This window comes from Emydura macquarii, unplaced genomic scaffold (genome assembly GCF_026122565.2).
Source record: "Emydura macquarii macquarii isolate MOO-44397 ecotype Brisbane River unplaced genomic scaffold, CSIRO-AGI_Emac_v2 contig_1477, whole genome shotgun sequence".
Lineage (NCBI taxonomy): Eukaryota > Metazoa > Chordata > Testudines > Chelidae > Emydura > Emydura macquarii.
This window is the reverse complement of record NW_027131614.1, coordinates 23,628,675-23,655,981: the sequence shown is the minus strand read 5'-3', so window position 1 is coordinate 23,655,981 and position 27,307 is coordinate 23,628,675. Positions and strand designations below refer to the sequence as shown.

At 39.5% G+C, this 27,307-nt stretch overlaps 1 long non-coding RNA gene across 2 annotated transcripts; it reads left to right on the top strand.

Annotated features, from left to right (window-relative positions):
- Positions 1–873: 873 nt before the first annotated feature.
- LOC137156866 (uncharacterized) lies at positions 874–27,307 on the top strand. Of its 2 annotated transcripts, XR_010920932.1 has the most exons (3): positions 874–978; positions 18,477–18,524; positions 27,188–27,307. It is a non-coding gene; the product is annotated as an uncharacterized lncRNA (long non-coding RNA). The 2 variants fall into 2 exon arrangements; XR_010920933.1 differs by lacking the exons at positions 874–978; positions 18,477–18,524 and adding an exon at positions 26,228–26,349.

The following is a 27,307-nucleotide window of genomic DNA, read 5'->3' as shown; positions in this document are numbered from 1 at the left end:
GTATTTCAAGTCCTCAATCTTGCAATGTACCATGTGTGCACAGGCAGCTGCACTTCATGGAGCCCTATGGAAATCACTGCATCTTATTCTTCCCCATGCATCTCAATTTCTTTCTCCCTCTGCTATTCTTTGCCTCTAACTCTGAAGTGGGTCAACCCCCAGTTCTGCAGTTTGTATTGAACAGGCAGGCTGCTGTGCCTCTGAAGAGTCCTATTGAAGTCATGCTGCACATTGCAGAATCAAGGACTAAAACACTGGAGTTCACTCTGCGAATTAAGAGCTAGCCCCTTGCATTGGGAGGCACTTGAATCAGCTGGGATTTATCCAGCTGTCCAGCACCTGAAACAAATCTGCTGATGGAGTTTCTGCATGCACTATGGTGGCCATTTTTTTGCCTCCCTCACATTAATTGGACAAGATTTCAAATCTTTTTTGCAGTCAATCCAATTCAAGCCCTACCTCCAACTCTCTAGTTGTCTTCCCTCTCACTTCAGTTGTCAGTAAACCATAGTGATGCATGAGGCCAAAGCCATGAAGAGCATGCCTAGGGGAAACTCCCTCAAAGGTTGAGAACAAGTGTTTTAATAGTTACCAAACCTTCGATAGAGTAGTTTGTTGCAGCCCAAATGGACAATTTTCTCCCTCAAAATATTCAAGAATTATTGTGGTTTCACAGGGTTTCTGAGAGGGGACAATCAATAGATCGCCTTTATCCCAGCAGGAAAGTTGAGCCCCAACCAGAAATCAAAGCAGGCAGTGATTGCTCCATAACAAGTGAATAATTTCAGCATTTTCCCAATTCTATTTCCATTCCAAGCACTAAATCAAGAGTATGCCCAGCTGTATGTTTAAGTTTAAACTTGTTGGGAATCTCAGGAAGGCTCTCTCAGGAGGCACAAAGATGGAGACTATTACCACAGCAGAGGCATGATTGCTTTGAGGGATGAAAAGGCCAGTGCTAGATGAGCAGAGCAAGCAGTAAGTAACAAACAATCCCCACCCCCAGAGCCCCACACAACTTGCTTAAATATCATATAATCATTTTATCTGAGGGCCAGCTGCTATGCAGTTTCTATTGAACTCTTCTCTATTGTCTCTTCATTTAAAGCAGACTAGCAGATCGTGTGGGAACCATCTCAGGAAGTACACTTAGTCTTCCTTTGTCTAGGAATTCTTAAAGACTAAGCCTATAGATCACTGTGAACTAAGTTCTCTGTAAAGATCACAGGCGTGTGCTGAGTAGAATGATCAATTAATGGTAAAAATCCTGAAATGCTTGCTCATTTTATTTTACTTGATTCCTTACTTAAGTAAAACACTTTCTATTACAAGTATTGTATTAGCCTAACCCATATAAGGTTTTGAAGTAAGGAGAATTGCTGGAGTAAAGACTGATGACAAAGGGTGTCAAGAATTCAAAATTTGCCCTAATAAAGATAAAATTTTATCTAGTACACCCATGGCTTGTGCATGGTTTATACAGCAGTTTAACTCCTTTACAAATGCATATTGCATAATGTTTCAAATTCCCCTTGAAGTCAGTGGGAGTTCTTCTGCAGTAAACACCACAGGACTTGACTCTCAGGGTTTTGCCTAAGTGTTTAAGGAGTCTAATTCCCAACTCCTATACTAGGAAATTGCATTGGTGTAGCTACGTCCCTCAGAGGTGTGAAAAATCCACACCTCTGAGAGATGTAGCTATACCAGCCTAGCTCCAAACGTATACAGTGCTAGGTCAATGGATGAATTCTTCCAGTGACCTAGTCATTGCCTCCTGGAGAGATGGATTACCTGTGCCATAGGCATAGGTAGTTTCTACACTTAAAGCGCTACAGCAGCACAGCTGCATACCCTTAGTCACTTTTGAAAATTTTACCACAGTATTTAAAGTTCTCATGTGCATGTAGTCTGTAAATATTTGGTCAAATAAAAACAAGTCAATTTCATTTGTGTTCACACTTCTTTTTTGTTAACTTTTTGTACATATTCTGGTGAATGAGATTAGCAGTAGCAATGTTTGCTGAAAGAATTATTTTAAAGTGAATATTACAGAATAGTCATAGTAGGTAAATTCAGAATACTCAGACCCAATTGTTTTTCATGAGGAAAACTGATTCCAAACATTATTCTCCCCCAGTCAGGGAATAGGGATAATCTTGTGTGTCTCTCATATCCAATGAAGTCTGAAACAACTCATATTTTGAATTTGGGATATTGAATACTCACAATTTAACAGCTGAGGAATAATATAATGATCAAGAATTATTCACAGAAAGTATTTTGCCAATCTCCCAGGACACTCTGTCTCTGACCTGAAAGTTGCTATACTTCTATAAAAAAAACACTTCAAAAACAGACTTCAAAGAGAAACTGCTGAGTTAGAAATTATCTGCAAACTTGACACATTCAAACTGGGTTTAAACAGGGATTTGGAATGGCTATCTCATTACAAGAAGTAATTTGCTCTGACCACCCATTCTCGCCTCCTACTCAATGGTTGTCATTAGGCCTCAAGTACCCGGCTTTCATCCACCCACCCCATTGTTGTTTATGCCTTTGGATATGTATATGTTGCCTCCTATATAAGTTGCCAATATTTGTTCTATTATTTCAACCAACTGCATCTGAGGAAGTGGGCTGAAGCCCACGAAAGCTTATGCCTGCTGAAATTAAATTGGTTAGTCTTTAAAGTGCTACAGAACTCTGGTTGTTTTTGCTGTATACAGACTAACACGGCTACCCCTCTGGAACTCTTCTGAAAACAATGTTCCTCATGCTTAAAAACATGTCTGTTTAAAAGGCTTTCCCCTTTCTCATGTCAGGTTACTATTTCTCTTACCTTACCTCTTATGGGATTCTTCTTGCCCTTGCTTTTGGCTTGCCACTCTGCTGCTTGCTCATGTTAACTCTCTCCTTCTTGCAACACCTACTTCAGAGCCAGATATTTAGAGACCATGGTCCTTATTCAGGCAAACAGTCCTGTTGATATGAACCCTCTGCTCTTCCATTGGAAATGGGGGAATGGCTGGGAACCACAGTTTGTGGGTATTAGTATGTAGATATCAGTATAATTGTATTATTCTGGAATGCACTCAGATACCAAAGTGATGGGTAAAGTGTAAGAAACTGAACTGATGCATAGAATTATTATTAATAATTATTTGTACTACCATAATGCCTAGGAGCCCCAGCCATGGACCCCTCTGTGCTAGGTGCTGTATAAACACAGAACAAAAAGATAGTCCCTGGCCCAAAGAGTTTACGGTTGAAGAGTAGAATAGGATCAGATCCCTACAACTGAACTAAAATTTCAGTAGGTAAATTCCATCATATTTCAAAGGCATTCTGCTGTACTTTCAAATACCCTCATTTAGAATGAATTAAACCATTGACTTCCACAGGTAATAGAAATGTATGTGTCTATTTCCTTTTTGCCAAAGTGTTAACAATCATTAACAATTTTATTAGGAGTTAGGTTCTTGCTCATATTATTACCATCCTCCAATACTTCAGGAGATGCTTATTAAGTGGGATTGATACAGATGCTTACAGCTACAGAATGTAAAAAAAATGCCTGCACTGCACTGAAATATGGTGTGTTGCCCAGATTTTTATCACCACACAATTTACTTTTTTGTAATCGTGTGACAAAATGTCATAAAACATTCTCTTCATGAGCAGTAGAAGAGGCTACACCAGTCAGTCTGTGCCGAAGTGGGGAAATTAAATAAGTTACACTGTTTGTATAAGGATAGCAAGGTGTACATCATATCATTAGCAGCTAATCATCATTTATGGATACTAGAATCAATGAGAAATAAGTTGAAAAGGTAACTTTAAATGCTTGATAAAAGGTGGATCTATTCTGAAAAAAATCTCTGCCATGTTCATCAACTATAGAAAATATAGTCCCTGGATTTCAGAGGGCATTTTAGAAAAGATATGAGAATAACTTAAAGGAAGGCAGTTTTCCACCACTAGTCTCCTAACGGTCATCTCATCTCATCTTCCTTTGAAATTTCCACCATTCTCACTCCTCCTTTCTCTATCATATAGAAAATTGTCAGATTACCATCTTTAGAGCTGAATATATAGGAATCTCTGCAATAAGTATATACACCTGTCACAGTTTCTAAGTTAACTGCATCTTTGACCCTTCCTGCCCTTGGCTCCTTCAAGGCCACTTAAGGTTTCAGGCTCCCAGCTGTCACCTCTGAGTGGAAACAGACATTATCTCTCCCTCCAGACCAGGGTCTAGGTTTGCTGTCCCCCTGTGCGAGAGCTCAGTAATGCCAGCATAGGGATCATGCCATACAGGACTGGCAGCAGCTGAAGCACAGAGCTCCTGCTGTGGGAATTTGCCGACGCAATGTTCTGGCAGAGTCAGCTGCGAGGTGGTATCATCAGTGCTGCTGGCAAAGTTTCTTGCTCATCTGGCCTGTTCCTCTTGCAAAGCAAACTCTCTCACTGCTCAGCAGGGTGATTTGCATTGGAAACAGCCCTAGCCGCTGACCTGCCCCTACCCCTTAGGAGTTCTCCCTTTGGGTTAAAAACTACCTGGGACTAAACCCCTCTGTGTGATCTGGACAAGTGAGAAATTGTTGAAAAACCTGGCAACCCTGCATCCATCCCTGGCTGCAATCCCGCACACTTGCTTCCAGCAAGCCCTTCATGTGGAGTGGTGGTGCCGGGGGCCTGCTAAGCTGCATGGCATACACCCAAAAAGAGTTGCCAATAAATGGCAAGCCTGTCGCCAAGAATCTGGGGAGAGACACTTAACCTCCAACTTTATCAGCTATGTCATCTTGTGGAACAAATTGCATGTGTGTAATTTCTGTGTTCCCACAATGTGTCATCCTGTGAGATGCTGCTGTTGCAGTAATGGCCCTCTTTATCTAAGCTTCCTCCCTCTGAAGACCCAGTGGACTCTCACATGTTGAAAAACACATTTTTGAAGAAAGGGAGGTGCAAACGTGCATTTTTATGCCTATAGCTAAATTGTGGGCCCAAATCAGGTGTAGTAGAATCCGTATTTTCCAAACTGATTGAGGAGTTCATAAGATTGAACATCTCAGTTACAGTTGCTAGAATGCATAAGTTGCAGGATGGTGCACTTCATTGCTTTCTTGCAAGCAATTTCGAGTGGAATGTGAAGGAATGCTGATTTGTTCTTCATCGCCATCTCTTTCACTTTTCTTATTTTTTTGCTGAAGAAAAATGGTTTATATAACTGGTCATTCGTCAGTTTGGTGTTCGTAAAATTGAGGCTCTACTGCAGTTAGAAGTGCAGGTTTCAGATTTACTCCTACAATTCATTTTGTAAGCCCAGAAATAGGGGCACAAATTTTGTAGGAGCAGATTGCACCCGTAAACAAAGCAACTGCCACAGATGAAAATAGTTGTACAGAAATAACAGAAGACTCTTGTCTCAGAAACATGGGTCCCTCTAGCATATAAGGGCAAGAGCTCAAACTTAATTAATATATAAAAAGTGCTTTGAGATACTACTGTGGAGGTTGCCATAAAAGAGCAAATTAGACTGAATAATGAAATTAAAGGAAAATGACACAATATGGACTGCTACACATAACTTTCAGACCCCTGCTTTTCCTGCATAATAAATAAAAATACACAATTTATTAAAGTTTCCCAGAAAAATCTAGAACAATCTTTACAAAATAAAGTAGTTTACATAAATATCTTTATAAAATACAGGCAATATAATGGAATGGCTGATACAGGGCTCAATTAATAAGGAATAAAAAAGATGATAAGTTGATCAATGCAACTCAACATTGGTTTATGGAAAATAAATCCTGGCAAATGAAATTGATATATTTTTTATAAGATTACAAGTTTGGTTGATTAAGGTAATAGTGTTGATGTGATATATTTAGACTTCTGAAAGACGTTTGACTTGGTACTCCACTACATTTGATTAAAAAACCTAGAAGGATATAAAATTAACATGGAACACATTAAATGGATTTAAAAACTGGCTAACTGATAGGTCTCAAAATGTAACTGTAAAGAGGGAATTGTTATTAAGCAGGTCTGTTTTCAGTGGGTTCCCAAAGGGTTCAGTTCTTGGCCCTATGCTATTTAACATTTTTATCTATGAGCTGTAAGACAACATAAAATAATCAATAATAAAGTTTGCAGATTACACAAAAATTGGGGAGATGTAAATAATGAAGAAGACAGGTCGCTGATTCGGAGCGATCTTAAATGCTTAGTAAGCTGTATACAAACAAACAATATGTGTTTTAATATGACTAAATGTAAATATCTAGGAACAAAGAATGATGAGCCATGTTTACAGCATGGGGGGTCTCTATCCTGAGAAGCAGAGACTGAAAAAGATGTGGGTGTCATGGTGGAGCTAATGCAATTCTGGGATATATAAGGAGGGGAAACTTGAGTAGGAATAGAAAGGTTATTTTACCTCTGTATTTGGCACTGGTGCAACCACTCCTGGAATACTGTGTCCATTTCTAGTGCCCACAATTCAAGAAGGGTGTTGATAATTTGGAGAGGGTTCAGAGAAGAGCCACAAGAATGATTAAAGGATTAGAATACATGCCTTGTAGTGATAGACTCAAAGAGCTCAATCTATTTAGTTTAACAAACAGAACGTTAAGGGTTGACTTTATTAAAGTCTGTAAGTACCTATATAGGTAACAAATATTTAATAATGGGCTCCTCAATCTACCAGAGAAAGGTATGAGATGGTCCAGTGACTGGAAATTGAAGGTAGACAAGTCCAGACTGGAAATAAGGTGTACATTTTTAACACTGAGAGTAATTAACCATTGGAACAATTTACCAAGCATCAGAGAGGATTCTCCATCACTAACAACTTTTAATCAGCATTGGGTATTTTCGAAAAGATATGCTCTAGGAATTATGCTGGAAAAGTTCTATGACCTGTGTTGGATGGGTGGTCAGATTAGATCACAGTGGTTCCTTTTGGCCTTAGAATCTATGAATTTATCATTTGAACAAATCAACCCTACTAAAAGAGTTAATCCTAGGAATTACATTTAAACTGATTACATTTAATTCTACAGTGTAAATTATAACTTTATCATTTACCTTAGTACAAAATAATCAGGTTAGCAGAAGTCTCATTGAGCACAACGTGAGGAAATTGCTTTTATGTACTAAGTTATGTTGAAACAATTTTTTTTATCTAATCCTGCCTTTTACCCTACCATGGAGAAAAGGTGAAGGCAGTTCAATTCCAAATACTGGTAATTTTTTTTACTCTGTCAAAGTTTAGGAAGAAACTACAAAAGCATCTTCTTTACAGTTTGTGGAAGTGCAGAATCTTCGTCTTGCCTGTCTTAATGTTTTAGTTGAGCCAATAAAAACATTACTATGTGCCATTGTAAGAGAGTGGTAGGGTCTAAGTAAGGGAAGGGCCATTTTTGGAAAACTCAGTCTGTCAGGTGTTGGACTACTGCAGAGTCAGATGTCCTTCAATCCAGAAATATATGAAGGACGGGATTATCTCTAAAGCAGACAAAACTAGGCACCTCCTTCAAAGAAAATTCTAGTGATAGCCAAATTCAAGAGAGAGTTTGACCAGCTTTATTTTGTTTTGTTTTGTCTACATTAATAATAAAGGTAAGCCCTGTGAAATTGGTATATTTAGGCCTGTTATATTAATTTTGATGGAATATATGGACCCAAACAGATAAAGGTGTTAACATGACTCTGTCACTGCCCAGTATTAAACAATTTTAAACTAGGTTTGATATACAGAGACATCACCCTGCTTAGTACCATGGCAAATACTATCCTTTTAAAGCTTTTATTAAAGATACAGAAAAAGTAGAAACCTTTAAAGCATTTGAAATGTAAAGAATTGAATAAATCTTTGCAGTTCAGTCCTGTTTCCTAGAAGACTAACACACAAAGTTGAGAGAAAATAATAGAAAAAGATGGAAAATGCAGCTTCTGTCTCTGGTGTTGACTATCACTTTCAACTTTGCTGCTGTAAAAACACAGGCATGGCACATAGACTTTTTAGCCACTCTGAAACCTGGCAAACTTGTAGCAGGATCAGACTATTTTGGGCTTTTAGCGGTCTTTTTCTGGCCACAGACTCACACCAGTGAGAATATACAGTCTTAGCCAACTGAGCCAAACTCTTATTAGACCAAAGGCAAAAGAAGAGGAATAGGAATAGGAAATAAGTTGGGGGAGGAAAAGGAAACAAGGGGTGTGTGCGTGATGAAGTCTTACATCTCAGCCGGTGTTCAGAATTTAGCCACAACAGGTGGAGGTGACAATAACATCCAGGTTCTCTCTCTGGCCTGGTCTGGTCAAGATATTTCCAAGATCAGGAGGACAAAGGTCCAAGAGTGTTATGGTAGATCCTGTGCTACCAGGAGATGGTGGAGGTGACAGCCATAATGGTAAGGCTTGTTCCATTCTTGTTCATCTATTCCAACCAGCAGTTGTCAGATAGCTGCTTCTTGAACTAATTTTGCCCCAAAATGTCTTTTCTTTTGAAGAACCCCGAAAGGGAGTGATGTGTGGAATAGCCCATCCCATCATTATTTTATTCATCAGTTAAGTCTAATTTCTGCCATACCAATTTAGGTCCATTGATTTCCAGTCCCACACTTTTCTTTTTACCATGATCTGAACACAGCCCTTGGGTTATACTAATAGGTCTTTTTGTCTCCCATTTGCACTTTTTCTCACCAACATTTGTTGAGACATTTTATAAACTTTCACTCACTTTATATAGTTGAGATTACAATTAGGGTAAATTTGTAGGCCCAGTTATCACAGTAGAACTAATAAGGGTCTGACTGGTGGAAGTACTGTAAAAACTCTAGCTTGTGCAGAATGTATCTGCCTAGGACAGGCCTCTGAACATATCACCCTTGTGCTCCAGACCTCTTCTGTTGTCAGTTCAATGCGTTGGACCTGATCTTCAAAGCCATCATCAGCTCAAGACCAGTTGTATCAATGACCATGTCAAAATCCATTACTTAAATAGACAGTTTTGCTTCTCTGGGAAAATGAAATGAATGAAGCACATAGGAGCTGGAGATAAAGTATTATCTGTTGTGGGATTTTGACCATGAAATGATCTTCCAGAGGAGGTCAAACTAATCAAGACTCTTAATTGTTTAAGATGGACTTACGAGGTCATAGACCTTGTGCTAATTTTCTGCATGAAGGTGAATTTCACCAATAGGGACTAATTCACCATTCACTTTGAATTTATTTGGGAATGGCTTGTATATAGTGGCAATGGATTTTATAGAAAACTCTATGATAGATGATGAAGTCCATGGAATGTACTGTGCTGTTAATGAGGAGTTCTGCTTAAAAGATTGGTCCTTAAATTAACTGTAGTTGTATTATTTATAAATTGATGTAGGTGTACATAGATTACAAAACATAGAAAGACAAGCTCCCTGCTTTGAAGAGCTGTCAGTCTACCTTAGGCATTAAAAGTACATGAGAGAACAGTTCAAATGTAAGAAGTGGCAGATATTGCCACTGAGGAGATAACATTAGTTGAATTATAGTCCATGTAAGACTGTAATATTCACAAAACTTCCATATACCAGAGTATTACAATGCAGAAGGGTTGAGTTAAAATCCAGTTTAGTATTAACTAAGCTAATGAAAAATAATAGTTATTAATGACATTAACTGATTTTCCAAATGTTTAATATTCTTTTCACAGATGTTTTAAGTAGGGAATAATTTAAAAACCTTTAACGTTAACAAAGTTTTTTGTCTACAGATCATAAAGCCTTCAGTTTGCAAAAACTACTTTATAGACCTTGTCCCAATTGGAAACTTGCTTCCACACTTTGAAAAACAAACATAGCTTATGTAAGTAAAATCTTAAATCAATGAGATAACAGATAACACTTCAATGTGAGCAGCAAGCTGAGGAATCAGTAGCCATAATAGGCAAACACAAGAGATTAGACCAGAACAGCAGAAGAAAAACACCATGCAGTTGGTACTGTAGCTAAACAGGGCAGCAGAACCAGACTTTGTATACTCCTTGCACCAATAACTACATAGACTGTGATTGTGCCCAGATCGTGCACAGAGGTGACAAAGGAGGGCAGACTAAACCTGTTTAGGTTTAAAATATATAAAACTATCTGTACAGAAGCTCTAGACATCTTGACAATTAATTATAGCCACAATCCACCTAGGAATACATAAAACATTCAGCAGTATGACACTTCACCCCAGAAAAATAAATTAATTTGACAAAACAATAAATCAAAGTAGCAAACTATACACCATCCTATCTCACCAAAAACCCATTGTGTTTTCTTCTCCATCCTTGCTTTGTGTGTGTATGCAGGGCTGGATACAAAAGGGCTCCTAATATCTGTTCAGAGCTATAAAATGTTAAGTGTTATATTATAATCACTTCTGCAAGAGGTATATGTGGGATACAAGGAGTGATGGACCATGAACCACATGCAAAGTGAAGAGTGTGGAGGATCTTTGGAATTACTCTACATTGTATGTTCCATGGTATGAATAAATAGTGCTCATTGATCTGCAGTGGAATACTGTACACCAGGTGTTATTCATAGATATCTCTTTTTCTAACATTCATGCTACGGTGATTTATAGACTATTTGTTGATCACATATGGGTTATTCCTTTAGGGCCCATAAGATTGCTCTTGCAACCAGCTTGATTCATACTTAAAATTTCCACCTCACTTGTGGGAAAACAGAGGGGCAGCACTTAGTAAAATAAGAGGCAGGGGGTTATGTCATACACCTTGGCATCCCACTGCTATCACAAGAAGCGCATAGAAAATCCATTGTTGGTGTAATGTCTTTCCAGCATGCTGTTTTTTAAAAGAGAAAAGCTTGTTCAACGTTAGCATTTATAATGGCAGAAACGAAAGTCAGATATTATTGTTTTCTTAGATTAAAGCATACATTTTATGTTTGGGGAAGATTTATTTTTTGGTAAGCAATGCAAACTTGCATTTATTGGGAGTATACTTTCTGTCACAGATATGAGTTTCACTATCGGAGCAAAACAAGGTAAAGGGATAACTGCATATTAAACCTGTAACTAATATCTTTGTGTAATTCAGAGAGATGGAGACAACCATAATGCAAGTGCAGCATTAAAAATCCAACATGCTCTGTGAACAGATCTTCTAACACTAATGAAATGTACAAGATAGCAGTACATGTTATCCACCAAAAACCTGGCTATTCATATCATTGACTTACTTTAAAAATTAACTGTCCACCAATCCTAATTCTTTTTCCCTCTGATTTGTGTTAACAATTCTAACTAGTCATAAACGTTGTCTTCTCTCAATACTGATGATAGAGGCTCTGACTCAGTAAATCATCCCTACTCAGGATTTGAGCCAATGCTTAAGTGCCATCCAATTAAATGGGGTTTAAGCATGTGCTTAAATGTCCTGAATGAATATGGAATTAAGCATGTATTTAGGTGCCTTTCTGCCCCAAATCTAGATTCTGAAGCCAATATTGGTCTGAAGAACATAAGTGAGTCTTAAGCGGTTTTAGTCACAGGAGTCAGAGAAGATTTCCCTACATCATTCTAAGTAGGCTACGGTAATACAAAAATGGCTGCCCTTTGAAGTGGGAGCATATTTAGAATATCTAAAACTGTTTGTACAGAGGGATGCTATTTCCTCTTGCAAACAGAACTGTACATAGTAGCTCACTTTCAAAGGCTCTGATTTATCACATTTAGACTTATAAATGGAAACAACTAGCTGCAGGGCAGTGAGCAAAGAAAAAAAATTTCCTATGAGAATGGAGAGTCATATAATAGTATGTATTTCAGTAGATGTTGGCTGCAGCTGTGGACTGCATAATAATTACTAGCATGTTTATCTAAGGCCTGATTCTTCATGACTTTTGAATCTGGTGCAGTCGTTTACACCTGTGCAGAGTGGATATAAAATGCTACCAAGTCAGAATAATAAAATTTTGCACCCGCTTTGCAGAAGGATAAATGAGTAGACAGGATACAAGGAAGAGGAGAATCAAGCCCTCAGGCCAGATTCTCTAGTCTGTACCAGCTATCCTCTTTTCAGGGCAATAGATGGGGAGGGGCAAAGGTGGCTTAATCCCCAGGGCAGATCAGGAGCCAATTTGAGCCCTACGTACAGTAAGACACCTTGAAGGCAGCTCTAACTTACAGCAAGCTGCTCATGGCTCCAAGGAATTATTCTGGCAATGGGGAGAACAACCATTTAGCTCTACTCCTTTTCCTCAGTAGATGGGAGAAGGATGGCATAGATTCACTATGGTAGCTCTGGCACTCAGGATTCCACCTGCAGCATCAAGTGCCCAGATCTGCCAGGTTAATGACCACTCTTTGCCACCAGAGCCAAATCTCAATGGAGAATTTGCACCCCAATGTCTAGAAATCCTTCAATTTAGCTCCAGTGCCTGCTTGTCAGGATGTTTTTCTTTCAATTCCTTTATGTAATGAAGTAGCAGCATGTACTGAAATAATATCATACACAGAGCAAAGGCCACAGAAGGTGAAAGCAGATATTTTTGCTGCATGTATTGATTTTTCATCTGAAAACTGAAATAAATAGGATTTATTATACTTGTGTAGAACATTGGTTCTTCTAGTTCAGCAATAGCTAAAATCTGTTTACAGGTGAATTGCAAAAGAAAATGATGTGGATGTGTGCCCTCTTTTGGTTTTTAAAGATGTATAAAATGATCAGAAAGGTAATGGAGAGGGGAAGGGGTTATGTGTTTACATTTAGCTTGTATTTTTACCTCAGAAATACCTGGAATGACAAATGTTGTCCCTCCTGTTTTTACTAGATGACTCTTTGGGAAATAGAGAACAGGAATGGGTGTTTTCTTAGATTTTAATTGAAAGGAGTTGATTCTTCAACAAAGAGATCCCTTTCCCCAGCTGTCTGCAAGGCATCAGAATAAATAATGTTAACAAAAACAAATAAATCCCAATGGTTTTTTAAATATTCTAACTATTAATCCTTTCCTCCTCACTTGCTTGTTTCAAATCCTAAATAGTTCTGACTTCATATTTCTTCTACTTCCCTAGATGTTTGGGTTTTTTTCTAGGGAAAACTGAGTTAAAAATAACTGAATTTCTCATGTAAAAATAAGTAGAACCCCCAAAAGATTATCACTCCAGCATTCCTTATACATTAGAAAGAAACAAAAAAGTCAAACTCATTTGCTGGTTGGCTCTAGCTCAATTATAGAGTAATAGCTCTGTGTTTGCCTTCTGTCTCTCATTACTATCCCTATGTTTTCCCTGTGCCCTGCATGGCACAGCAGGACTTTTGCCTGCATAACAATTGCAGGAGCAGATGCATTATTTGGGATGAAATCTTTTTAAAAGTGGAAATAGGAGTTGATATCCAGAACATCTCTAATACCTTTCTCTCTTACTGGTTATTTTAAAACCTGATTTTTTTCCCCCAGTGTGTTTCTTGCATGTAGTAGGAAATCATTTGATATTCAATTCCCACATCAGCCTAGAGTACTGGACCCATACAGAATCCCAGTCAGTGTCACCTCAATATATAAGACTTAGATTGATCCTTTAGGGGCAACCCTGAGGACTGGGCAGCATGTGCTGGCAGTTGCCCTCCTGGAAAGACACACTTCTTCCTTGCTCCCCACTTGCTCCTGTGAGAAAGATGTAGTTTATTACAGGTATGAAAAAGCTGCTGCTTACTTCCCACCTCAAGCCCAGCCAGCAAGAAGGTGCAGAGCCATGGCTGTAGGGACCCCATGGCCACATTTCCGGTATCCCTAATGCAGCTGCCCTGAAGAATTTAGTCCTTACTCCCTTCTACTCTCCCGCATAGTCATGTTACAGCAATGGTTTTTACACCTGTGTAACTCCGTTGCTTTTAGTGGGGATCGCTCTGATCTACACTGATGTGAATGAGATCAGGATCCTGACCCTTAGCTGATTTAAAGAAAAAATAATTAAGTGAACTGCTTTGCTGCTGCCCACTAATGTTGGATGTTGCACGTTTCCAGAAGCACTGGTACTTTACTTCCTCATGGATCAGTGGATATCAATGAACATGGATGTTGTGCTCTGAAACAGTACTATGTGTGACTTGGCATAGAATGACAAAGGTGGAGCTGGTTAGAAAAAGGCTTTTTTTAAAAAAACAAAGCCAAAAAAAACCCACTTTTGACTTTTTGGTGAAAAGTTGAAATCCAAACACAAAACAAAACAAAATTGTTTGAGGAATCTCCCTAGAGTACTTCATGGGATTTGTAGTTCAGGTGCCTCCTGGGCCATTCTCCTCTATGAAATGGGATGCCTGGATAGACTCTATCACTCATGATGCACCACAGTCTTTCCTCTTACTGAGACACCATGGTGCTTCATAGGAGATATAGTCTGTCTGGGAAGCCCACTTTTAACACTGTATGCTGACTCAGCACTCTCACTTAAATCCCCACCTGTTTACACTAGCTGAGCCCTGATTGAAAGGCAGGCAGTTGACCGAGGTTATCAATTAACTGAATAGAACTACAGATGAGGGACTAATAGAGGGGGAAGCCAGCACGAGAGCAGGGATTATAGAAGCAGACAGGAAGAAAGTATTGTGGGATAGCAGGAAGGCAGAGTGTGATAGGATTGGCTGCTGTTACCGTCACCAGAGACAAGTGGGTAAACTGGCTATGGAATGTAAATAACACCACAGGTTGTAGACTGCTGAAAAGATACATTAAAGTATGATGGTGGTGAAGGGGACCTGGAGTGATTATGGTCTGTGATTAAGGTATGAAAGGATTCTCAGGGGGACCACCTATAACACTAATCCATTAAGGAGAATGGAGGTCTGAGGCTCCTGAACCATGTCTTCCATAAGGCACCATGACAATATTTCTGATTGAAATGTTTTGGATTTTCATGAGAAACTTTTGGCTTCTGTTCAAAAACCAAAACCTTTTCTGTTTTCAGGTATGCAGTTTTTGAGGGAAAAGTCTCAATTTTCCATGGTAAGCAGAGATTTTTTTTTAATGAAAAACATGTTTAATCAAAACCAATTTTCTAGACAAAACAGTTTTTGGACAGAAAATTTTGACCAGCCCGAGCATTAGGCTATTTTAATACTCTATACTGATACTCCTTTTTCTTAGTACGCATTACAGACCAATATTTGTATAATCTTGTACATTAAATTCAACAGTACTGGGCAAAATGCTGAGTTTTGACTTTTATTTTATTCAGGGAAACTCATTAATATTGTTGCCAACTCTTGCTATTTTATTGCAAATCTTGCAAAATGTGTAGTTTATTCTTAAAGCCTCAGCTCCAGTTGTCAGGTGACTACATAAGACAACTTAATTTTATTAAAAAAAGGTAGCTTCATGGTTACAGAGAAGCTTAAAAACATGAAATCTAAAGGTTCACAAAGAAAGCAAATAAAGAACCCCAAACTAATTATTTTTAATATCTTATGATTTTTGGTGGTCAGACCTATGATTTTTTAATACATGGGACTGGCAGCACTGAAAATCAGGAGGACTTTGAGTGAAAACTAAGTAGGACCTGCAGACTCCACCCAATATAAGGAGATGGTTCTACTTTTAAAAAAAGCAAAACAAAAACAGCAACTCTCTATCTGTTATACATTTCTGAAACTGCCTTCTAAACTAAAATGTCTTACACAAAGTTTTTAAAAACATTATGTTTCATTCTGCCTTCTCCTCTTATGGTGACAAAAGGGCTAGAAAGATCTTGTTGTTAAGAATTATAGAATAAATTCAGTGTTTTTAGCAAGTGGAAAGGCATGACTTGAATAAGGATTCTATGTACAAATAATCCCCACAGATCCGTTCAGCCAACTAAGCTTTAACATTTAACTGTACACGTAGCTGAAAAATAGAATTCCATTCTTTTTAACTCAATGTTCAGAATAATTCCTTTTGAGTTTACCTTCCATCAATAATGCACTGAATCACAGCTGCATTCAGAGCCTACCATACCTTAGGTTACTCAGCTCCAAAGTCCACTGAGTTTCTAAAGTATACCATAAAAATACATTCACAGTTCACTTGATATAGAACTATTAGCTCATTCTCTGCTTTTAGAAATGCTCCCTTATGCTTTATGCAAAATGTTTGCATCTGCCAGTGGGATACAAATTACTTTTTATTTTAGTACAAAATATAAATTTATGTCCTAGAGCGTGAGGGAGGCTGGTGTTTTGATATTAATCACAGATATTCTGCAGGTACAAAGGTTGACCAGTATGTCTTATGGAGAAAAGGCAAGGGAAGAATGGCAAGGATAAAGTGTAAATGAAAGATGTACAGATTTTCAGTGTGGACCCCTTATTAATGGATTGGCTTCTGGACCACTTCTGCCATTCATTAATGCACCAACCACCCTACCTCTCATTTCTGGTCATATAGCAACCCTCTGATTACTACCATGATCACTTACGTGGAAAATTAATATTAGGAGGGAATTAGTGGTCAAATGGCATTTAAAAAATCTATACATAGAACATATAGGTGGCAGGTTGGAACCCATATGCTCCTCAGAGCTCTATGAAGTGGGATGGGAGATCCACAGCTCTTGACAAGGGGTCCAGGCTGGGTTGGTGCCTCTCCTATTTCCCCAACAGCCACAGAGGAGAGTCAGGACATGAGGCATCTGAACTACATCTCCCATGAAGCACCACAGCAGCATTTCCAAATAAAAACTTTTGGGTTTGGGCTGAAAATTTTCAACTAAAAATTCTCAGTTTTTGAGTATTTGGTTATTAGGCAAAAAGGCAAAATTGTTTATGAAAAGTAGACACTCTGTGAAAAAACTTCAGTTAGTTGAAAATCCAATTTCTTTATTGAAAAGTAGTTTCAGTGGAAAATTTTCAATCACATCTAGTACTAACTTTTAAAGAAACTGATTAAAAATAGGGGATTAGAAATACCATATTTGTAGTTACCCAAGGACCAATAACTTGGCAGTAGCATGTTAATAAGCAAAAAGATTAAAGGGAAGATTCCTTCATTATTAACTCAGATATTTATTGCTCCTCCCAAATATAAAATCAGACAAAACTATTCACTTCCCATCTCAAGAACAGAAAACAAACTACTTTACCTCCAAACACTGACATGCTGTGTTCTAACTATCCAAGGAAGTGTGGCCTTTACTAAAGATTATATTTTAACACTGAATTTTTTTTTAGTGAACCGTGGAAACTATATCCAACATAAAAGAAAAAAATATAATACCAACTTTTCACGGAAGAGAAGTACACATGGGTTATCAAATTACAAAGCAAAGTAAAATCATTTTATTGCTTTTCTATTTTTATGGTTACAGTAGGAGAAACCAAGATTCAATAACAAAATAAACCAAAAAAAAAAGTAAGAGTCAGAATGAATTTGTTTAGGAGGAATATGCTTTAACAGCCCTTTATGTTTTCCTGGATGTAAGTAATGCATTGAGGTGAGCCCAGGCATCTACTCCCATGCTAAGTTCCTCATTCTCTAGGCTCTGTGTCTTTGCCAGGGGCTAGAATAAATTAAGCTAGAGTTATATTTGGCTGGGTGCTTCTTTTCACATTTTTCTCTTATCCTGCTCCCCTATAAATAATTTTAGCCTGTGACACTGTCTGAAAAAACACACAGAAGTCCATATTCACCAACGTCATGTAATTATGATATGTTCTGTAAAAAGTATGACTTGTGTGGTATTATTTTAAAAGTCTTGATTAATATCTTGTTGGATTATATGTGCAACCTAGGGTGACCATAAATCCTGTTTTTGTCCAGGACAGTCCCTCTTTTTAAGCCCTAACCCAGATGTCCGGACTTTTTTGGCAAGAGCAAACAGGACAAATGCCTGGTTTTGCCAAAAAAAAAAAATGGGTATGGAGCAACGTTTGGGGGGGAAGTGGGTGAGCAGACAGTGACGCCAGGCAGCTATGGCCTGCCTTGTGAGGGGGAGGCTTGGGTTGCCCCATGCAAAGGAGGAGGAGAGATGGCTCCTCATGGATTGTCCCAGCTCCATGCAGGGGCTGTGGCTTGGGCAAGCCCCATGCAAAGGGGGAGGAGAGATGGCTCAGGCAAGCCCTGCATGGCATCCTGTTTCCCCTTTGGAAAATATGGTCATCCTAGTGATACCATAGTATGTGATATTATAAAACATTGCTGAAACTGCTACTAGAATATGTGGCAAGGTGGGAAACTCCCACAAACAGTTTTTCAGGCACAACAATGGAGTGGCCAGACAGCGTTGATGGCTATCTCTCGCCCATTCAAACATGGATTCCACTAACAGGGACTGTTTATAGTGAAGACTTCACAGAGGGAAGCATGTATACCGTACATTACTGATTGGCCAATAAAGGTCACGAGCACCAACTGGTCCAGAAAGCTGGAAAAGGCTAAAAAAGAAGGGGAGTAACATCATGACTTGTCTTTTCTCCCCCACAGCTCAACACCTTAAGAATCGCCTGAAAGACAAAAGACTTTTGAATAAAGGTAGGAGGAGGGTCCGGGCTGCAAGGTAAAGTTAGCCTGTGAATGGAACAGTTGCAAGCCTGCTGGTATCTTCTCTGATTGAGACATTTCTAGATTTAAATCCTGTTAGAATTTAGACTGTGTTCTTATTTTTATTTCTTGGGTAACTTCTCCTGATCTCTTAAGCCTACAACTTAAGCAGCAGCACAGGAGCTAGCAAACAGAACTAAAAACGGGAGTTTGAGTGGGAATGTGTGGTGTTCTGCTATTGTAGGGGTGCTCATTGGGGATTGTTTTGGTAGGTTTTTTTGTTTTTGTATGTCTCACTGACAGGAACTAGGGGAAAAGGCTCTGACAGATATAGAGGTAATGGTAGTCACTCATGCAGTGGAAGAGACAATGAAGATGACTGGATGTGGAAGCTGTGGGATGTACATTATCCTGGAGGGAGTACCTCAAAAAAGCTTCATTTGTATGAAGTGCCACCTGATAAAGCTGATAGAAGAGAAGATTTGAGGGTTGGAGATGCAGGTGGAAATTCTGATTGAGGCTAGAAGGGGGTTTGAGCAGATTATGGAGCAAAAGAATGAGGAGGCTGAAGGGAAAAACCCAGACCTGCAGATAGAAGCAGGACCAACGAACTCTGAGGGGAGAATGCTGGGTGAGGAAAGTGGCCAGGGAAGCATGTGACTGTGAGAGCCCAATGGAGAAAAAGATGGGCTAGAGAAGGAGAAATCGAGCTCAGAAACAGGTTAGCAGAGTTGGAAAATGAAGGAGTGGCACAGAAGGTGGTTGCTGAAGGTGGGAGGGCAGGGAAGAAAAGAAGAGCAGCTAGTCCTCTGCAAAGAGTGGATGAGCCAATGGAGATACCACCAAATAAGAGCCCCAGGAGGATACAGGAACAGTTGCAGAGGATTGCAAAGGAGAATAGTAGACAAGATGATTTTCAGCCAGAAAGAACAGGGAGAGGCCAGAGAATCACACCGTCACCAGGAAAAGGCAGGTCTATGTGATTGGGGACTCCCTGCTGAGAAGAACAGACAGGCCTGTAACCACAGCTGATCTGGAGAACAGAAGGGTGTGCTGTCTGCTGGGTGCTAAGATACAGGATGTGGACCTGAGGCTGAAGAGGATCCTAACAGGAGCGGGAAAGAATCCAACGATTGTCCTTCATGTGGGTACAAATGATGTAGCTAGATTCTCTCTGGAATGTAACGAAGAAGACTATGCCCGGCTGGAGAAGACTCTTAAGGAAATTGAGGCTCAGGTGATCTTCAGTGGGATTCTGCCTGTCCCTAGAGAAGGACAACATAGGCGTGACAAGATTCTGATGATCAACAGATCACTCAGGCAGTGGTGCTATAAGGAGCCTTTGGGATGTATGGTCACTGGGAGGCATTCATCGACAGAGGACTGTTCTCTTGGGATGGACTTCACCTAAGTAGGGAGGGAAATGCACTTCTAGGAAGGAGGCTGGGCACAACTGATTAAGAGAGCTTTAAACTAGGAATTTGGGGGAGATGGTTGGGAGATGCACAGGTAATCTCCACATATGATTTTAGCATTGAGAAGGAGGAAAATGAAGTAAGAAAGGACAGAGAAGTGGAGAGCAGATTGGACATTAAGAGGAAGGGTAGTGTAAATACCAGTCTAATAGGTGATATTGGCAGTAGAATGATTGTGCCAAATCAGGTAAGGAAAATGAGTGAAGCCAAACAGCAAAAATTAAGATGTTTGTATACTCATGGAAGGAGCCTGGGTAACAAAATGGAGGAAGTAGAGCTACTGGTAGAGGAAGTGAAACCAGATATTATAGGAATAACTGAAACATGGTGGAATAATAGTCACAGCTGGTGTACAAGTATTGCAGGGTATGTGCTGTTTAGAAAAGACAGTAGTGGAGTAGCATTGTATATCAATGATGAGGTAGACTGTAAACAAATTAGAAGTGATGGAATTGATAAGACAGAGTCTGGTTGGGTGAAAATCACATTGGAGAAGAAAGCTACTAGAGGTTTTCCTGGGATAGTGCTTGGGGCATGCTACAAACCACCACAATTCTGATTTGGACATGGATAGAGACCTCTTTAAGGCTTTTAATAAAGTAAATACTACGGGGAATTGTGTGATTATGGGAGACTTTAATTTCCCAAATATTTTGTCTCCATTTTTAATGAGGCTAATAAAGATCTTAGGGATAGTGGCAGGGGGGCTAATCGGTTTGAGGATATGGAGGTAGAAATTACCACATCTGAGGTAGAAGCCAAACTTGAACTGCTTAATGGGACTAAATTGAGGGGTCCAGATAATCACCATCCAAGAATATTAAAGGAACTGGCACATGAAATTGCAAGCCCATTAGCAAGGATTTTTAATGAATCTGCAAACTCAGGGGGTGTACCGTATGATTGGAGAACTGCTAAAATAGTTCCTATTTTTAAGAAAGAGGAAGAAAGTGATCCAGGTAACTACAGACCTGTTAGTTTGACCTCAGTGGCATGCAAGATCTTGGAAAACATTTTGAAAGAGAAAGTAGTTAAGGATATCGAGGTTAACGGTAATTGGGATAAAATACAAAATGGCTTGCCAGACCAACCTGATCTACTTTTTTGAGAATATAAGAGACTTTTTAGACAAAGGGAATGCAGTGGGTCTAATTTACCTAGATTTCGGTAAGGCATTTGATGCGGTTACACATGGGGAATTATTAGTTAAATTGTAAAAGATGAGGATTAATATGAAAATTGAAAGGTGGATAAGGAACTGATTAAAGGGGAGACTACAAGAGGTCATACTTAAAGATGAACTGTCAGGCTGGAAGGAGGGTACTAGTGTTGTTCCTCAGGGATCAGTCTTGCGACCAATCTTATTTAACCTTTTTATTACTGACCTTGGCACAAAAAGTGGGAATGTGCTAATAAAGTTTGCAGATGACACACAGTCGGGAGGTGTTGCCAGTACAGAGAAGGATCGGGATTTCATACAGGAAGATCTGGATGACCTTGTGAACTGGAGTAATAGAAATAGGATGAAATGTAATAGTGGAAAGTGCAAGGTCATGCGTTTATGGACTAATAAGAATTTCTGCTACAATCTGGGGATGCATCAGTTGGAAGTGACAGAGGAGGAGAAGGACCTGGGCGTATTGGCTGATCACAGGATGACTATGAGCCATCAATGTGATGTGGCCGTGAAAAAAGCTAATGCAGTCAAGATATTTCCAGTCGAGAGAGAGAGGTGTTAGTACCATTATACAAGGTGCTGCTGAGACCTCATCTGGAATACTGTGTGCAGTTCTGATCCCCCATGTTTAAAAAAGATGAACTCAAACTGGAGCAGGTGCAGAGAAGGGCTACTAGGATGATCTGCAGAATGGAAAACTTGCCTTATGATAGGAGACGGAAAGAGCTTGGCTTGTTTAGCCTAACCAAAAGAAAGTTGAGGGGAGACATTATTGCACTTTATAAATATATTAGAGAGATAAATACCAGGGAGGGAGAGGAATTATTTAAGTTCAGCGCCAATGTGGACACAAGAACTAATGGAGGAAGTTTAGATGAGGAAGTTTAGATCATCATATTGATCCTTTCTAACCTTAGAGTCTATGAATCTATGAACTTATAACCACTTAAAATCTATTTTTTGTAGTTAATAAACTTGTTTAATGTTTTATCTTAACCAGTGTGTTTTGAGTGAAGTGTTTAGGCAATCTGTACTCTGATTAGCAGAAGTTGATGCATGATTTCCTCACATAGAGGGCGAAGTGGACGTACTAATAAGCTTATGTTCAACAAATCCTTGTCCAGCACAAGATGGCATTCTCTCAAGGTGCATTCCTAGGTAGTAAAGAGCTTGGGATCTGTGGGGGTTACTGACAGTGTCCTGGTTCTATGATGAGTGACTCAGTTCGGTGTGTGGCACCACCTTCTGTCATGTTAGATGATAACAGGGTCTGGAGAGACTGGGTCATCAACAGAAGCATATCTGGAAGTCAGCACAAGGCACAAGTGTAAGGAGGTTCAGCAGTATCCCAGATTTAAGCTGCATTAGGCTGCACCTCTGTGACGACTTGGGGCTGGAATAAATTAGACTAGAGTTATATTTGGCTGGGTGCTTCTTTTAATATTTTTCTTTTATCTTGTTGCCTTATAGACAAATTTTAGCATTCTCAAAATCACCCATTACTACCAGCTCCAACATTTTAACCTCAAAATTGATGAAGCTCCATAAGGTCTATATGTTCAGCTGTGCCTATGGCTCAAAACACTCCTTTCACCTCTGGAGATCTTGTTTTGGGTATTGGTATAGGCCATGCATAAAAGTTAGTTAGATAATCTCCTGCTATCCCCAGAGGTTGTCAGATGGGGTGCGACCGCTCTACAGCTTTTCTGAAAGTCTCCTCTGTGTGACTCTCGGTCTCCCTTAGCTCCTCCAGTTCAGCCACTCTAGTCTCATCAGCTGCTTGCACCAATGTACACAAGGCCGATAATCATAGATTCTGCATTCAGTGCAATAAACTGGATAGGAACTGGCAAGATGGACTTCTGCCTGCATTCTTTTTACTCTTGCAGGGTGTTTTGTTTGTTTGTTCTTTGTGTGTGTGTATGTGTGGTTTTTTCTTCTTTGCGGCGGGTTGTTATTGGACTAAGTTTAGAGAATGTTTAATAGGTGTATCTGGTTTGCACGCTCCCCCTCTAAATTCCCTCGCAAAACTCTCCTGTTCACCATTTACAGCATTGGCCGTGATAATACAAAATGCATTCCATTGTTGATTTCATTAATGGCAGGGAGGACCTTGGCACATAATTTAGGTTTAGTTTGCCAAATAAACATGATTTCTTACATTACCCATTAAAAGCAGGACTTACTGGTTGTTTGTGTGATGGCCATCCTCGTGGCTGATACAAAAGATTGCCAGAGCTAAAAGCATGAGTCTGTAAAGCTCAAGCTAAAGAGCCAAACTCTGAAGCTGAGACCTGCCACAGACTCTCATCCTCTGGATCCGGCATGGAGAGAGATACGTAACACACACTGGCCCATTGGTTGCATATTTCTTCTGGACAGAGGAAACTTACCACAGTAGTTCAAATCACAGGCAAGTCCATCATAGCCAGCAATGGAAATTGAATCAGGTGATCTGCTAGAGATGAAAGCATACCTGTCTTCACCTTGAACTAGGGATGCAGGTTCAGTAGCTAGGGGCTGTAACAGATTCATGATCTATGGTTTGGGCACACCCATCCATAGATGAAAACCCAGAGACCAATGTGAATGCAGGGGCCTAACTCAGGGCATAGGGGATGCTCTGGGGAAGGAATCCAGGGTGAGGGATGGAATTTTTTTTGGACATTGTTTGTAGGATGGAAAACTGTTTCCTGTCCGGCTCTAAAATGAGTGTAATTACAATGGAAACAGACTGATGGCAAAAATAACAATTTTTAGAAGAGATGGTTAAAAAAGAGAGAACTAAATTGAATGCAAACCTGTCTTCTGATTTAAAAACTTTAAAAGTAGAGCTCCCAAAAGAATCTGAGAAACTGAAAAGAAACTAATACAAAGAAAACAGGAAAAAATGAAAGAGGTCAGATTCAGCACATAATCGCAACATTTCAGTAAATTTGAGTGAAAACAGATGAAGATATTTGTGCTGCTGTTGAAGTGCTGATCATCAGCATAGCTGAGATATTTTAAATTGCTGACAAGAATATTAACATCCATTATCTTACAGTTTATAATCAAAGAAGTAAATGGATATACTACATTAGCTGAAAGTGAGAACATTGATTACAGAGATTTAGGATGATTACAAGGTTGTATAAAACACTAAAAACATAATATTGAAGCATTTGTTATTAGATTAGAATTGAGACAAGAGCTATGTCATCTTGTGGCTACAAAATTTCTTTTTTATACAAGCTAGGGTTAAACAGATTCTATTTTGCAAGAGAAAAGCCTAAGGTAAACAGCAATTTACTAATAGAAGACTGTATTTTTTTCTTGTTTCTCAATGCATGCTGAGAATTCAGAAGATCCCACAGACCTGGAGCTGATTAAATAGTTTAGCATCTATCTAAAGCAAATTCATGAGTAAAATCAAAGTGAAATTCACGTTGCATGATTTTATAAAATAATAACCCAGATTACCTTTTTCTGATAATTTGTTGGCAACATTGATCACATTTCATGCCACAGTACTACAAGAGTAGTACAATTATTTTCCAGAGAGATTCCTTGAGCTGCTATGGGAAAGTTGAGGAAATGGATGAACAGGTCATTGGCAGTGCAAAGTACTGTATCACATCTAAGGCATTTTTATTTGTAGGAAATATTTAGGCTGGATTATGCCATCTAAATAAATACGGTGTGGCAGATCTGATGATGAAATTATATTTCACTGGTTTCCATTTCATTGAGTTATGCATGAAATCACATCATGTTATGGGTAAGCACATTTCAATAGCACTCAGAAAACTTTCCCTCTCATAGTTTTATAGCAAAATTTTAGTCCAAGGATACAGGACACAAAGCTGGCACAACACCAGTGACCTATGCTGGGGATTGTGTCAAGCATGAGGTGGAATAGGAGTGGATGAGCTCTATGGCTATGACCCACAGAACTGCTCAATAGGACAGAGCATCCATGCATATAAGGTTCCTTCTTCCAGCCAGACCTCTGCAGATTTTGGTCCCACTGTTTCTGAAGATGAGACTTCAATAACTCCCGTGGAGCAAAACCAAGGAGGATGGAGGGAGAGGGACTATGACTGGTACTTTAATGTAGACAGCTGGATTTGAGTGAGTCATTGGGGAAGAAGGAAAAGTAGTCTCATCCTCTTTCCTCATTCCCATATTGGGTCTATTTCTTTTTGCTGGGTTCCACACGTCTCACTGCCAGTTGACAATCCTCTTCTGGCGCTGTGAGCCAGGAGATCCCTGTCTTGAGTTGTCACTCATTCAGTCTTTCTGATTGACAATGTGGAGGAAATCTCCCCTGTGCATATACAAGGTGCCTCCTCAACATCATCTCCTCACAGCTAGAGGGAAGAGCTATGAATTCTACCCCAGCGCAAGGGATGTGGATAATCATTTACAGAGATTCTACTGCATAGGAGGAAGGGTTTTATTCCACAGGATGTGTGGGAAGCTCCAGATAGATTTGCTACTTAGAAGAGCCAAGGGCCACACTTAGCCCTAAAATAATGTGAGTGATAGCACTTGGCAACCTTTTGCAGAAATGAGTAGGGTGCTTTCTCTCCACGAGACATTGCACGTTCAGTATACAAAGACTCCACTCTAGGTCAGGGACTGCATTAGCAAGGACATCTACTCAAAAAAAGTTTGGAGAGATGAGTAAGAAGTGGCCATCCTCAGAAGGAAATGATAGTGGTAAAATATACTTGGAGAGAGATACTACATACTCATTCTAAATACAATCCAATGAGCCCTTTACAAATGCCACATGACCCACGCTGACAAAAGAACAAGCAACGCTTTCAAATGACTAACAGTGGATGTTTAGAATTACAACTTGTGATAAAGTCAGGCCAGAGGGCCTCAAAAGGGCATACCAGGGCCAGAGTGTGAGCCCTGGAAGGCCAAAAACCCTCTTTCCTGCAAGCAGGGGGAGATGATTGCAGGGCAATTAGAGACACCTGGCCCCAATGAAGGGCTAGTCCAGGTGTAGTTAAATCCTGCCTTCCCTAAAGGGAGGGGGGAGAAGCCCAGGAGGAGAAGGCTGGTAGCAGCTGGAGGAGAAACGCTCCCGCTGGTCAGGAGATAGTGCTTCTCTGCAGCTACAGAAGGAGAAAACCCCTGGCCCCAGCCACCAGAAAGAAGCTGGAGCAAGGTACCTCCAAGGGGAGACAGGGTTACTGGGGACTCCCTGGCCCACTCCAAGGTGTTGAAGTGTGAGACCCACTAGGGAGAAGCTGGCTGTTTGTTACAAACTATTTTTGATTATGTTTAAATAATAAAGTCTGAAACATGTGAGTTGCAAACATTTTATTTTATGGCATAAAAATATTATGGTTTGATTTGGATTATCTAATGTGGGAGAAACTCAGTGAATGACATAAAGCACCATTTGGAATAATAATTCCATCCTTGTGATGGAGATACTCTGTCTGTTGGAGGAGCCCATTGTATTTTAGCACAGAATTTGACAAGTATGTTTTGCACAAGTAAATTCAATTACATTTAAATATTTCTTAATATAGTAAAATTGTGGTTTAAAAACAACTAAATTGCCAAGTCTCACAATGGTCCCAATTTTCTTTCCTGAAGATCCTTTTCATCAATAGTTCTTTCAGGAAGGACAACTATTCCATTAGAACATCAAAAGCTTAACAACTTTTCATAGAGGTTAAAGCTTGTCCTGAAGTTTAGAGACATTCTTCTGCACCTTTTTACCCATGCTAGTGCGTATTATGCATGGCAAGCTCATTCCATTTGGTGTAATTATGCAAATCATGTCACCTTTCCTGTTATTACAGCAAATGAGAAGTCACCAGGATCTGCCTCGAGTTTGCTAGAGGGTTTATGCCTTGGAAGAGCAGAAAATAGACTATTAAGTAGAGAGAGAAGGAAATGTGGATTTTACTAGAGGGGTAGAAAAAAGTGTTATAGGAAACTCAGGAGAATGTTGCTAGTCACAAAGAAATGACTGTGTGTTTGTTTTTTCAAAGCTGCAGAGACCGCCTTCTGAGAAGAAAAAAGAAGTCTAAGAAAAGCTATAAAAATGGTTGGGAGACATTTGCAAAGACAGGAGCCTGTGCTAAACAAGTATTAAAGGTCTTTGAAAAGTG